The sequence below is a fragment of the Lactuca virosa genome, chromosome 5 (genome assembly GCF_052849685.1).
Source record: "Lactuca virosa cultivar CGN04683 chromosome 5, Lactuca_virosa_CGN04683_v6, whole genome shotgun sequence".
Taxonomy (NCBI): Eukaryota; Viridiplantae; Streptophyta; class Magnoliopsida; order Asterales; family Asteraceae; genus Lactuca; species Lactuca virosa.
This window is the reverse complement of record NC_136430.1, coordinates 443,523,079-443,535,191: the sequence shown is the minus strand read 5'-3', so window position 1 is coordinate 443,535,191 and position 12,113 is coordinate 443,523,079.

The window sequence follows — 12,113 nt, the reverse complement described above, 5'->3', positions numbered from 1 at the left end:
TTAAAAGATTTTATAGACGCTTTTGGACGAAATTCATCAAACATTTCGATAACGTAAGTTTAGAGGCTATAAATTCGACTTCCCCAATTTTGAATTCGAAAGTGGCACCGAATATAAATTATTTAAATATATTAGCAACGTTTTATTAAGTTTATCACGTTGTCATTAATTATGACTAACTAACAGGTTTTTCTAGACGCTTTTGGAACAAATTCATTCTATATTTCTCTTTAAAAATAACATAAGTTTAGATGCAATAAAGTTCGACTTGCCCAATTTGAATTGAGAAGTGTCACCAAATATAATTCACTTGATTAAATTAGCAACTTTATATCAACATTATTACGTTCTCAATCTATATAGCCAATTAAAAGGTTTTTATAGACGCATTTGGACGAAATTCGTTATACACTTCGATAACGTAAGTTTAGAGGCTATAAATTCGACTTCCCCAATTTTGAATTCAAAAGTGGCATCAGATATAATTTATTTGATTATATTAGAAACTTTTTATCAACTTTATTACGTTTTCATTATTTATAACTAACTAATTGGTTTTTCTAGACGCTTTTGGATGAAATTCATTCTATATTTCTCTTTGAAAATAACATAAGTTTAGATGCAATAAAGTTCGACTTGCCTAATTTGAATTGAGAAGTGTCACCAAATATAATTCATTTGATTAAATTAGCAACTTTATATCAACATTATTATGTTCTCATTCTATATAGCCAATTAAAAGGTTTTTATAGACGCTTTTGGACGACATTCATTATATATTTCGATAACGTAAGTTTAAAGGCTATTAATTCGACTTCCCCAATTTTGAATTCAAAAGTGGCACCAAATATAATTTATTTGATTATATTAGCAACTTTTTATCAACTTTATTACGTTGTCATTATTTATACCTAACTAACAGGTTTTTCTAGACGCTTTTGGATGAAATTCATTCTATATTTCTCTTTAAAAATAACATAAGTTTAGATGCAATAAAGTTCGACTTGCCCAATTTGAATTGAGAAGTGTCACCAAATATAATTGACTTCATTAAATTAGCAACTTTATATCAACATTATTACGTTCTCATTCTATATAGCCAATTAAAAGGTTTTTTATAGACGCTTTTGGACGAAATTCATTATACACTTCGATAACGTAAGTTTAGAGGCTATAAATTCGACTTCCCCAATATTAAATTCGAAAGTGGCACCGAATATAATTTATTTAAATATATTAGAAACTTTTTATTAAGTTTATTACGTTGTCATTATTTATGACTAACTAACAGGTTTTTCTAGACGCTTTTGGATGAAATTCATTCTATATTTCTCTTTAAAAATAACATAAGTTTAGATGCAATAAAGTTCGACTTGCCCCATTTGAATTGAGAAGTGTCACCAAATATAATTCATTTGATTAAATTAGCAACTTTATATCAACATTATTACGTTCTCATTCTATATAGCAAATTAAAAGGTTTTTATAGACGCTTTTGGACGAAATTCATTATACATTTCGATAACGTAAGTTTAGAGGCTATAAATTCGACTTCCCCAATTTTGAATTCGAAAGTGGCACCGAATATAATTTATTTAAATATATTAGAAACTTTTTATTAAGTTTATTGCGTTGTCATTATTTATGACTAACTAACATGTTTTTCTAGACGCTTTTGGATGAAATTCATTCTATATTTGTCTTTAAAAATAACATAAGTTTAGATGCAATAAAGTTCGACTTGCCCAATTTGAATTGAGAAGTGTCACCAAATATTATTCATTTGATTAAATTAGCAACTTTATATCAACATTATTACGTTCTCATTCTATATAGCCGATTAAAAGGTTTTTATAGACGCTTTTGGACGAAATTCATTATACATTTCGATAACGTAAGTTTAGAGGCTATAAATTCGACTTCCCCAATTTTAAATTCAAAAGTGGCACCAAATATAATTTATTTGAATATATTAGAAACTTTTTATCAACTTTATTATGTTGTCATTTTTTATAACTAACTAACAGGTTTTTTCTAGACGCTTTTAGATGAAATTCATTCTATATTTCTCTTTAAAAATAACATAAGTTTAGATGCAATAAAGTTCGACTTGCCCAATTTGAATTGAGAAGTGTCACGAAATATAATTCATTTGATTAAATTAGCAACTTTATATCAACATTATTGCGTTCTCATTCTATATAGCCAATTAAAAGATTTTATAGACGCTTTTGGACGAAATTCATCAAACATTTCGATAACGTAAGTTTAGAGGCTATAAATTCGACTTCCCCAATTTTGAATTCGAAAGTGGCACCGAATATAAATTATTTAAATATATTAGCAACGTTTTATTAAGTTTATCACGTTGTCATTAATTATGACTAACTAACAGGTTTTTCTAGACGCTTTTGGAACAAATTCATTCTATATTTCTCTTTAAAAATAACATAAGTTTAGATGCAATAAAGTTCGACTTGCCCAATTTCAATTGAGAAGTGTCACCAAATATAATTCACTTGATTAAATTAGCAACTTTATATCAACATTATTACGTTCTCAATCTATATAGCCAATTAAAAGGTTTTTATAGACGCATTTGGACGAAATTCGTTATACACTTCGATAACGTAAGTTTAGAGGCTATAAATTCGACTTCCCCAATTTTGAATTCAAAAGTGGCATCAGATATAATTTATTTGATTATATTAGAAACTTTTTATCAACTTTATTACGTTTTCATTATTTATAACTAACTAATTGGTTTTTCTAGACGCTTTTGGATGAAATTCATTCTATATTTCTCTTTGAAAATAACATAAGTTTAGATGCAATAAAGTTCGACTTGCCTAATTTGAATTGAGAAGTGTCACCAAATATAATTCATTTGATTAAATTAGCAACTTTATATCAACATTATTATGTTCTCATTCTATATAGCCAATTAAAAGGTTTTTATAGACGCTTTTGGACGACATTCATTATATATTTCGATAACGTAAGTTTAAAGGCTATTAATTCGACTTCCCCAATTTTGAATTCAAAAGTGGCACCAAATATAATTTATTTGATTATATTAGCAACTTTTTATCAACTTTATTACGTTGTCATTATTTATACCTAACTAACAGGTTTTTCTAGACGCTTTTGGATGAAATTCATTCTATATTTCTCTTTAAAAATAACATAAGTTTAGATGCAATAAAGTTCGACTTGCCCAATTTGAATTGAGAAGTGTCACCAAATATAATTGACTTCATTAAATTAGCAACTTTATATCAACATTATTACGTTCTCATTCTATATAGCCAATTAAAAGGTTTTTTATAGACGCTTTTGGACGAAATTCATTATACACTTCGATAACGTAAGTTTAGAGGCTATAAATTCGACTTCCCCAATATTAAATTCGAAAGTGGCACCGAATATAATTTATTTAAATATATTAGAAACTCTTTATTAAGTTTATTACGTTGTCATTATTTATGACTAACTAACAGGTTTTTCTAGACGCTTTTGGATGAAATTCATTCTATATTTCTCTTTAAAAATAACATAAGTTTAGATGCAATAAAGTTCGACTTGCCCCATTTGAATTGAGAAGTGTCACCAAATATAATTCATTTGATTAAATTAGCAACTTTATATCAACATTATTACGTTCTCATTCTATATAGCAAATTAAAAGGTTTTTATAGACGCTTTTGGACGAAATTCATTATACATTTCGATAACGTAAGTTTAGAGGCTATAAATTCGACTTCCCCAATTTTGAATTCGAAAGTGGCACCGAATATAATTTATTTAAATATATTAGAAACTTTTTATTAAGTTTATTGCGTTGTCATTATTTATGACTAACTAACATGTTTTTCTAGACGCTTTTGGATGAAATTCATTCTATATTTGTCTTTAAAAATAACATAAGTTTAGATGCAATAAAGTTCGACTTGCCCAATTTGAATTGAGAAGTGTCACCAAATATTATTCATTTGATTAAATTAGCAACTTTATATCAACATTATTACGTTCTCATTCTATATAGCCAATTAAAAGGTTTTTATAGACGCTTTTGGACGAAATTCATTATACATTTCGATAACGTAAGTTTAGAGGCTATAAATTCGACTTCCCCAAGTTTAAATTCAAAAGTGGCACCAAATATAATTTATTTGAATATATTAGAAACTTTTTATCAACTTTATTATGTTGTCATTTTTTATAACTAACTAACAGGTTTTTTCTAGACACTTTTAGATGAAATTCATTCTATATTTCTCTTTAAAAATAACATAAGTTTAGATGCAATAAAGTTCGACTTGCCCAATTTGAATTGAGAAGTGTCACGAAATATAATTCATTTGATTAAATTAGCAACTTTATATCAACATTATTGCGTTCTCATTCTATATAGCCAATTAAAAGATTTTATAGACGCTTTTGGACGAAATTCATCAAACATTTCGATAACGTAAGTTTAGAGGCTATAAATTCGACTTCCCCAATTTTGAATTCGAAAGTGGCACCGAATATAAATTATTTAAATATATTAGAAACGTTTTATTAAGTTTATCACGTTGTCATTAATTATGACTAACTAACAGGTTTTTCTAGACGCTTTTGGAACAAATTCATTCTATATTTCTCTTTAAAAATAACATAAGTTTAGATGCAATAAAGTTCGACTTGCCCAATTTGAATTGAGAAGTGTCACCAAATATAATTCACTTGATTAAATTAGCAACTTTATATCAACATTATTACGTTCTCAATCTATATAGCCAATTAAAAGGTTTTTATAGACGCATTTGGACGAAATTCGTTATACACTTCGATAACGTAAGTTTAGAGGCTATAAATTCGACTTCCCCAATTTTGAATTCAAAAGTGGCATCAGATATAATTTATTTGATTATATTAGAAACTTTTTATCAACTTTATTACGTTTTCATTATTTATAACTAACTAATTGGTTTTTCTAGACGCTTTTGGATGAAATTCATTCTATATTTGTCTTTAAAAATAACATAAGTTTAGATGCAATAAAGTTCGACTTGCCCAATTTGAATTGAGAAGTGTCACAAAATATTATTCATTTGATTAAATTAGCAACTTTATATCAACATTATTACGTTCTCATTCTATATAGCCAATTAAAAGGTTTTTATAGACGCTTTTGGACGAAATTCATTATACATTTCGATAACGTAAGTTTAGAGGCTATAAATTCGACTTCCCCAATTTTAAATTCAAAAGTGGCACCAAATATAATTTATTTGAATATATTAGAAACTTTTTATCAACTTTATTATGTTGTCATTTTTTATAACTAACTAACAGGTTTTTTCTAGACGCTTTTAGATGAAATTCATTCTATATTTCTCTTTAAAAATAACATAAGTTTAGATGCAATAAAGTTTGACTTGCCCAATTTGAATTGAGAAGTGTCACGAAATATAAATCATTTGATTAAATTAGCAACTTTATATCAACATTATTGCGTTCTCATTCTATATAGCCAATTAAAAGATTTTATAGACGCTTTTGGACGAAATTCATCAAACATTTCGATAACGTAAGTTTAGAGGCTATAAATTCGACTTCCCCAATTTTGAATTCGAAAGTGGCACCGAATATAAATTATTTAAATATATTAGAAACGTTTTATTAAGTTTATCACGTTGTCATTAATTATGACTAACTAACAGGTTTTTCTAGACGCTTTTGGAACAAATTCATTCTATATTTCTCTTTAAAAATAGCATAAGTTTAGATGCAATAAAGTTCGACTTGCCCAATTTGAATTGAGAAGTGTCACCAAATATAATTCATTTGATTAAATTAGCAACTTTATATCAACATTATTACGTTCTCATTCTATATAGCCAATTAAAAGGTTTTTAGAGACGCTTTTGGACGAAATTCATTATACATTTCGATAACGTAAGTTTAGAGGCTATAAATTCGACTTCCCCAATTTTGAATTCGAAAGTGGCACCGAATATAATTTATTTAAATATATTAGAAACTTTTTATTAAGTTTATTGCGTTGTCATTATTTATGACTAACTAACATGTTTTTCTAGACGCTTTGGATGAAATTCATTCTATATTTGTCTTTAAAAATAACATAAGTTTAGATGCAATAAAGTTCGACTTGCCCAATTTGAATTGAGAAGTGTCACCAAATATTATTCATTTGATTAAATTAGCAACTTTATATCAACATTATTACGTTCTCATTCTATATAGCCAATTAAAAGGTTTTTATAGACGCTTTTGGACGAAATTCATTATACATTTCGATAACGTAAGTTTAGAGGCTATAAATTCGACTTCCCCAATTTTAAATTCAAAAGTGGCACCAAATATAATTTATTTGAATATATTAGAAACTTTTTATCAACTTTATTATGTTGTCATTTTTTATAACTAACTAACAGGTTTTTTCTAGACGCTTTTAGATGAAATTCATTCTATATTTCTCTTTAAAAATAACATAAGTTTAGATGAAATAAAGTTCGACTTGCCCAATTTGAATTGAGAAGTGTCACGAAATATAAATCATTTGATTAAATTAGCAACTTTATATCAACATTATTGCGTTCTCATTCTATATAGCCAATTAAAAGATTTTATAGACGCTTTTGGACGAAATTCATCAAACATTTCGATAACGTAAGTTTAGAGGCTATAAATTCGACTTCCCCAATTTTGAATTCGAAAGTGGCACCGAATATAAATTATTTAAATATATTAGAAACGTTTTATTAAGTTTATCACGTTGTCATTAATTATGACTAACTAACAGGTTTTTCTAGACGCTTTTGGAACAAATTCATTCTATATTTCTCTTTAAAAATAGCATAAGTTTAGATGCAATAAAGTTCGACTTGCCCAATTTGAATTGAGAAGTGTCACCAAATATAATTCATTTGATTAAATTAGCAACTTTATATCAACATTATTACGTTCTCATTCTATATAGCCAATTAAAAGGTTTTTAGAGACGCTTTTGGACGAAATTCATTATACATTTCGATAACGTAAGTTTAGAGGCTATAAATTCGACTTCCCCAATTTTGAATTCGAAAGTGGCACCGAATATAATTTATTTAAATATATTAGAAACTTTTTATTAAGTTTATTGCGTTGTCATTATTTATGACTAACTAACATGTTTTTCTAGACGCTTTTGGATGAAATTCATTCTATATTTGTCTTTAAAAATAACATAAGTTTAGATGCAATAAAGTTCGACTTGCCCAATTTGAATTGAGAAGTGTCACCAAATATTATTCATTTGATTAAATTAGCAACTTTATATCAACATTATTACGTTCTCATTCTATATAGCCAATTAAAAGGTTTTTATAGACGCTTTTGGACGAAATTCATTATACATTTCGATAACGTAAGTTTAGAGGCTATAAATTCGACTTCCCCAATTTTAAATTCAAAAGTGGCACCAAATATAATTTATTTGAATATATTAGAAACTTTTTATCAACTTTATTATGTTGTCATTTTTTATAACTAACTAACAGGTTTTTTCTAGACGCTTTTAGATGAAATTCATTCTATATTTCTCTTTAAAAATAACATAAGTTTAGATGCAATAAAGTTCGACTTGCCCAATTTGAATTGAGAAGTGTCACGAAATATAAATCATTTGATTAAATTAGCAACTTTATATCAACATTATTGCGTTCTCATTCTATATAGCCAATTAAAAGATTTTATAGACGCTTTTGGACGAAATTCATCAAACATTTCGATAACGTAAGTTTAGAGGCTATAAATTCGACTTCCCCAATTTTGAATTCGAAAGTGGCACCGAATATAAATTATTTAAATATATTAGAAACGTTTTATTAAGTTTATCACGTTGTCATTAATTATGACTAACTAACAGGTTTTTCTAGACGCTTTTGGAACAAATTCATTCTATATTTCTCTTTAAAAATAGCATAAGTTTAGATGCAATAAAGTTCGACTTGCCCAATTTGAATTGAGAAGTGTCACCAAATATAATTCACTTGATTAAATTAGCAACTTTATATCAACATTATTACGTTCTCAATCTATATAGCCAATTAAAAGGTTTTTATAGACGCATTTGGACGAAATTCGTTATACACTTCGATAACGTAAGTTTAGAGGCTATAAATTCGACTTCCCCAATTTTGAATTCAAAAGTGGCATCAGATATAATTTATTTGATTATATTAGAAACTTTTTATCAACTTTATTACGTTTTCATTATTTATAACTAACTAATTGGTTTTTCTAGACGCTTTTGGATGAAATTCATTCTATATTTCTCTTTGAAAATAACATAAGTTTAGATGCAATAAAGTTCGACTTGCCTAATTTGAATTGAGAAGTGTTACCAAATATAATTCATTTGATTAAATTAGCAACTTTATATCAACATTATTATGTTCTCATTCTATATAGCCAATTAAAAGGTTTTTATAGACGCTTTTGGACGACATTCATTATATATTTCGATAACGTAAGTTTAAAGGCTATTAATTCGACTTCCCCAATTTTGAATTCAAAACTGGCACCAAATATAATTTATTTGATTATATTAGCAACTTTTTATCAACTTTACTACGTTGTCATTATTTATACCTAACTAACAGGTTTTTCTAGACGCTTTTGGATGAAATTCATTCTATATTTCTCTTTAAAAATAACATAAGTTTAGATGCAATAAAGTTCGACTTGCCCCATTTGAATTGAGAAGTGTCACCAAATATAATTGACTTCATTAAATTAGCAACTTTATATCAACATTATTACGTTCTCATTCTATATAGCAAATTAAAAGGTTTTTATAGACGCTTTTGGACGAAATTCATTATACACTTCGATAACGTAAGTTTAGAGGCTATAAATTCGATTTCCCCAATATTAAATTCGAAAGTGGCACCGAATATAATTTATTTAAATATATTAGAAACTTTTTTTTAAGTTTATTACGTTGTCATTATTTATGACTAACTAACAGGTTTTTCTAGACGCTTTTGGAACAAATTCATTCTATATTTCTCTTTAAAAATAGCATAAGTTTAGATGCAATAAAGTTCGACTTGCCCAATTTGAATTGAGAAGTGTCACCAAATATAATTCACTTGATTAAATTAGCAACTTTATATCAACATTATTACGTTCTCAATCTATATAGCCAATTAAAAGGTTTTTATAGACGCATTTGGACGAAATTCGTTATACACTTCGATAACGTAAGTTTAGAGGCTATAAATTCGACTTCCCCAATTTTGAATTCAAAAGTGGCATCAGATATAATTTATTTGATTATATTAGAAACTTTTTATCAACTTTATTACGTTTTCATTATTTATAACTAACTAATTGGTTTTTCTAGACGCTTTTGGATGAAATTTATTCTATATTTGTCTTTAAAAATAACATAAGTTTAGATGCAATAAAGTTCGACTTGCCCAATTTGAATTGAGAAGTGTCACCAAATATTATTCATTTGATTAAATTAGCAACTTTATATCAACATTATTACGTTCTCATTCTATATAGCCAATTAAAAGGTTTTTATAGACGCTTTTGGACGAAATTCATTATACATTTCGATAACGTAAGTTTAGAGGCTATAAATTCGACTTCCCCAATTTTAAATTCAAAAGTGGCACCAAATATAATTTATTTGAATATATTAGAAACTTTTTATCAACTTTATTATGTTGTCATTTTTTATAACTAACTAACAGGTTTTTTCTAGACGCTTTTAGATGAAATTCATTCTATATTTCTCTTTAAAAATAACATAAGTTTAGATGCAATAAAGTTCGACTTGCCCAATTTGAATTGAGAAGTGTCACGAAATATAAATCATTTGATTAAATTAGCAACTTTATATCAACATTATTGCGTTCTCATTCTATATAGCCAATTAAAAGATTTTATAGACGCTTTTGGACGAAATTCATCAAACATTTCGATAACGTAAGTTTAGAGGCTATAAATTCGACTTCCCCAATTTTGAATTCGAAAGTGGCACCGAATATAAATTATTTAAATATATTAGAAACGTTTTATTAAGTTTATCACGTTGTCATTAATTATGACTAACTAACAGGTTTTTCTAGACGCTTTTGGAACAAATTCATTCTATATTTCTCTTTAAAAATAGCATAAGTTTAGATGCAATAAAGTTCGACTTGCCTAATTTGAATTGAGAAGTGTCACCAAATATAATTCACTTGATTAAATTAGCAACTTTATATCAACATTATTACGTTCTCAATCTATATAGCCAATTAAAAGGTTTTTATAGACGCATTTGGACGAAATTCGTTATACACTTCGATAACGTAAGTTTAGAGGCTATAAATTCGACTTCCCCAATTTTGAATTCAAAAGTGGCATCAGATATAATTTATTTGATTATATTAGAAACTTTTTATCAACTTTATTACGTTTTCATTATTTATAACTAACTAATTGGTTTTTCTAGACGCTTTTGGATGAAATTCATTCTATATTTCTCTTTGAAAATAACATAAGTTTAGATGCAATAAAGTTCGACTTGCCTAATTTGAATTGAGAAGTGTCACCAAATATAATTCATTTGATTAAATTAGCAACTTTATATCAACATTATTATGTTCTCATTCTATATAGCCAATTAAAAGGTTTTTATAGACGCTTTTGGACGACATTCATTATATATTTCGATAACGTAAGTTTAAAGGCTATTAATTCGACTTCCCCAATTTTGAATTCAAAAGTGGCACCAAATATAATTTATTTGATTATATTAGCAACTTTTTATCAACTTTATTACGTTGTCATTATTTATACCTAACTAACAGGTTTTTCTAGACGCTTTTGGATGAAATTCATTCTATATTTCTCTTTAAAAATAACATAAGTTTAGATGCAATAAAGTTCGACTTGCCCAATTTGAATTGAGAAGTGTCACAAAATATAATTGACTTCATTAAATTAGCAACTTTATATCAACATTATTACGTTCTCATTGTATATAGCCAATTAAAAGGTTTTTATAGACGCTTTTGGACGAAATTCATTATACACTTCGATAACGTAAGTTTAGAGGCTATAAATTCGACTTCCCCAATATTAAATTCGAAAGTGGCACCGAATATAATTTATTTAAATATATTAGAAACTTTTTTTTAAGTTTATTACGTTGTCATTATTTATGACTAACTAACAGGTTTTTCTAGACGCTTTTGGATGAAATTCATTCTATATTTCTCTTTAAAAATAACATAAGTTTAGATGCAATAAAGTTCGACTTGCCCCATTTGAATTGAGAAGTGTCACCAAATATAATTCACTTGATTAAATTAGCAACTTTATATCAACATTATTACGTTCTCAATCTATATAGCCAATTAAAAGGTTTTTATAGACGCATTTGGACGAAATTCGTTATACACTTCGATAACGTAAGTTTAGAGGCTATAAATTCGACTTCCCCAATTTTGAATTCAAAAGTGGCATCAGATATAATTTATTTGATTATATTAGAAACTTTTTATCAACTTTATTACGTTTTCATTATTTATAACTAACTAATTGGTTTTTCTAGACGCTTTTGGATGAAATTCATTCTATATTTCTCTTTGAAAATAACATAAGTTTAGATGCAATAAAGTTCGACTTGCCTAATTTGAATTGAGAAGTGTTACCAAATATAATTCATTTGATTAAATTAGCAACTTTATATCAACATTATTATGTTCTCATTCTATATAGCCAATTAAAAGGTTTTTATAGACGCTTTTGGACGACATTCATTATATATTTCGATAACGTAAGTTTAAAGGCTATTAATTCGACTTCCCCAATTTTGAATTCAAAAGTGGCACCAAATATAATTTATTTGATTATATTAGCAACTTTTTATCAACTTTATTACGTTGTCATTATTTATACCTAACTAACAGGTTTTTCTAGACGCTTTTGGATGAAATTCATTCTATATTTCTCTTTAAAAATAACATAAGTTTAGATGCAATAAAGTTCGACTTGCCCCATTTGAATTGAGAAGTGTCACCAAATATAATTGACTTCATTAAATTAGCAACTTTATATCA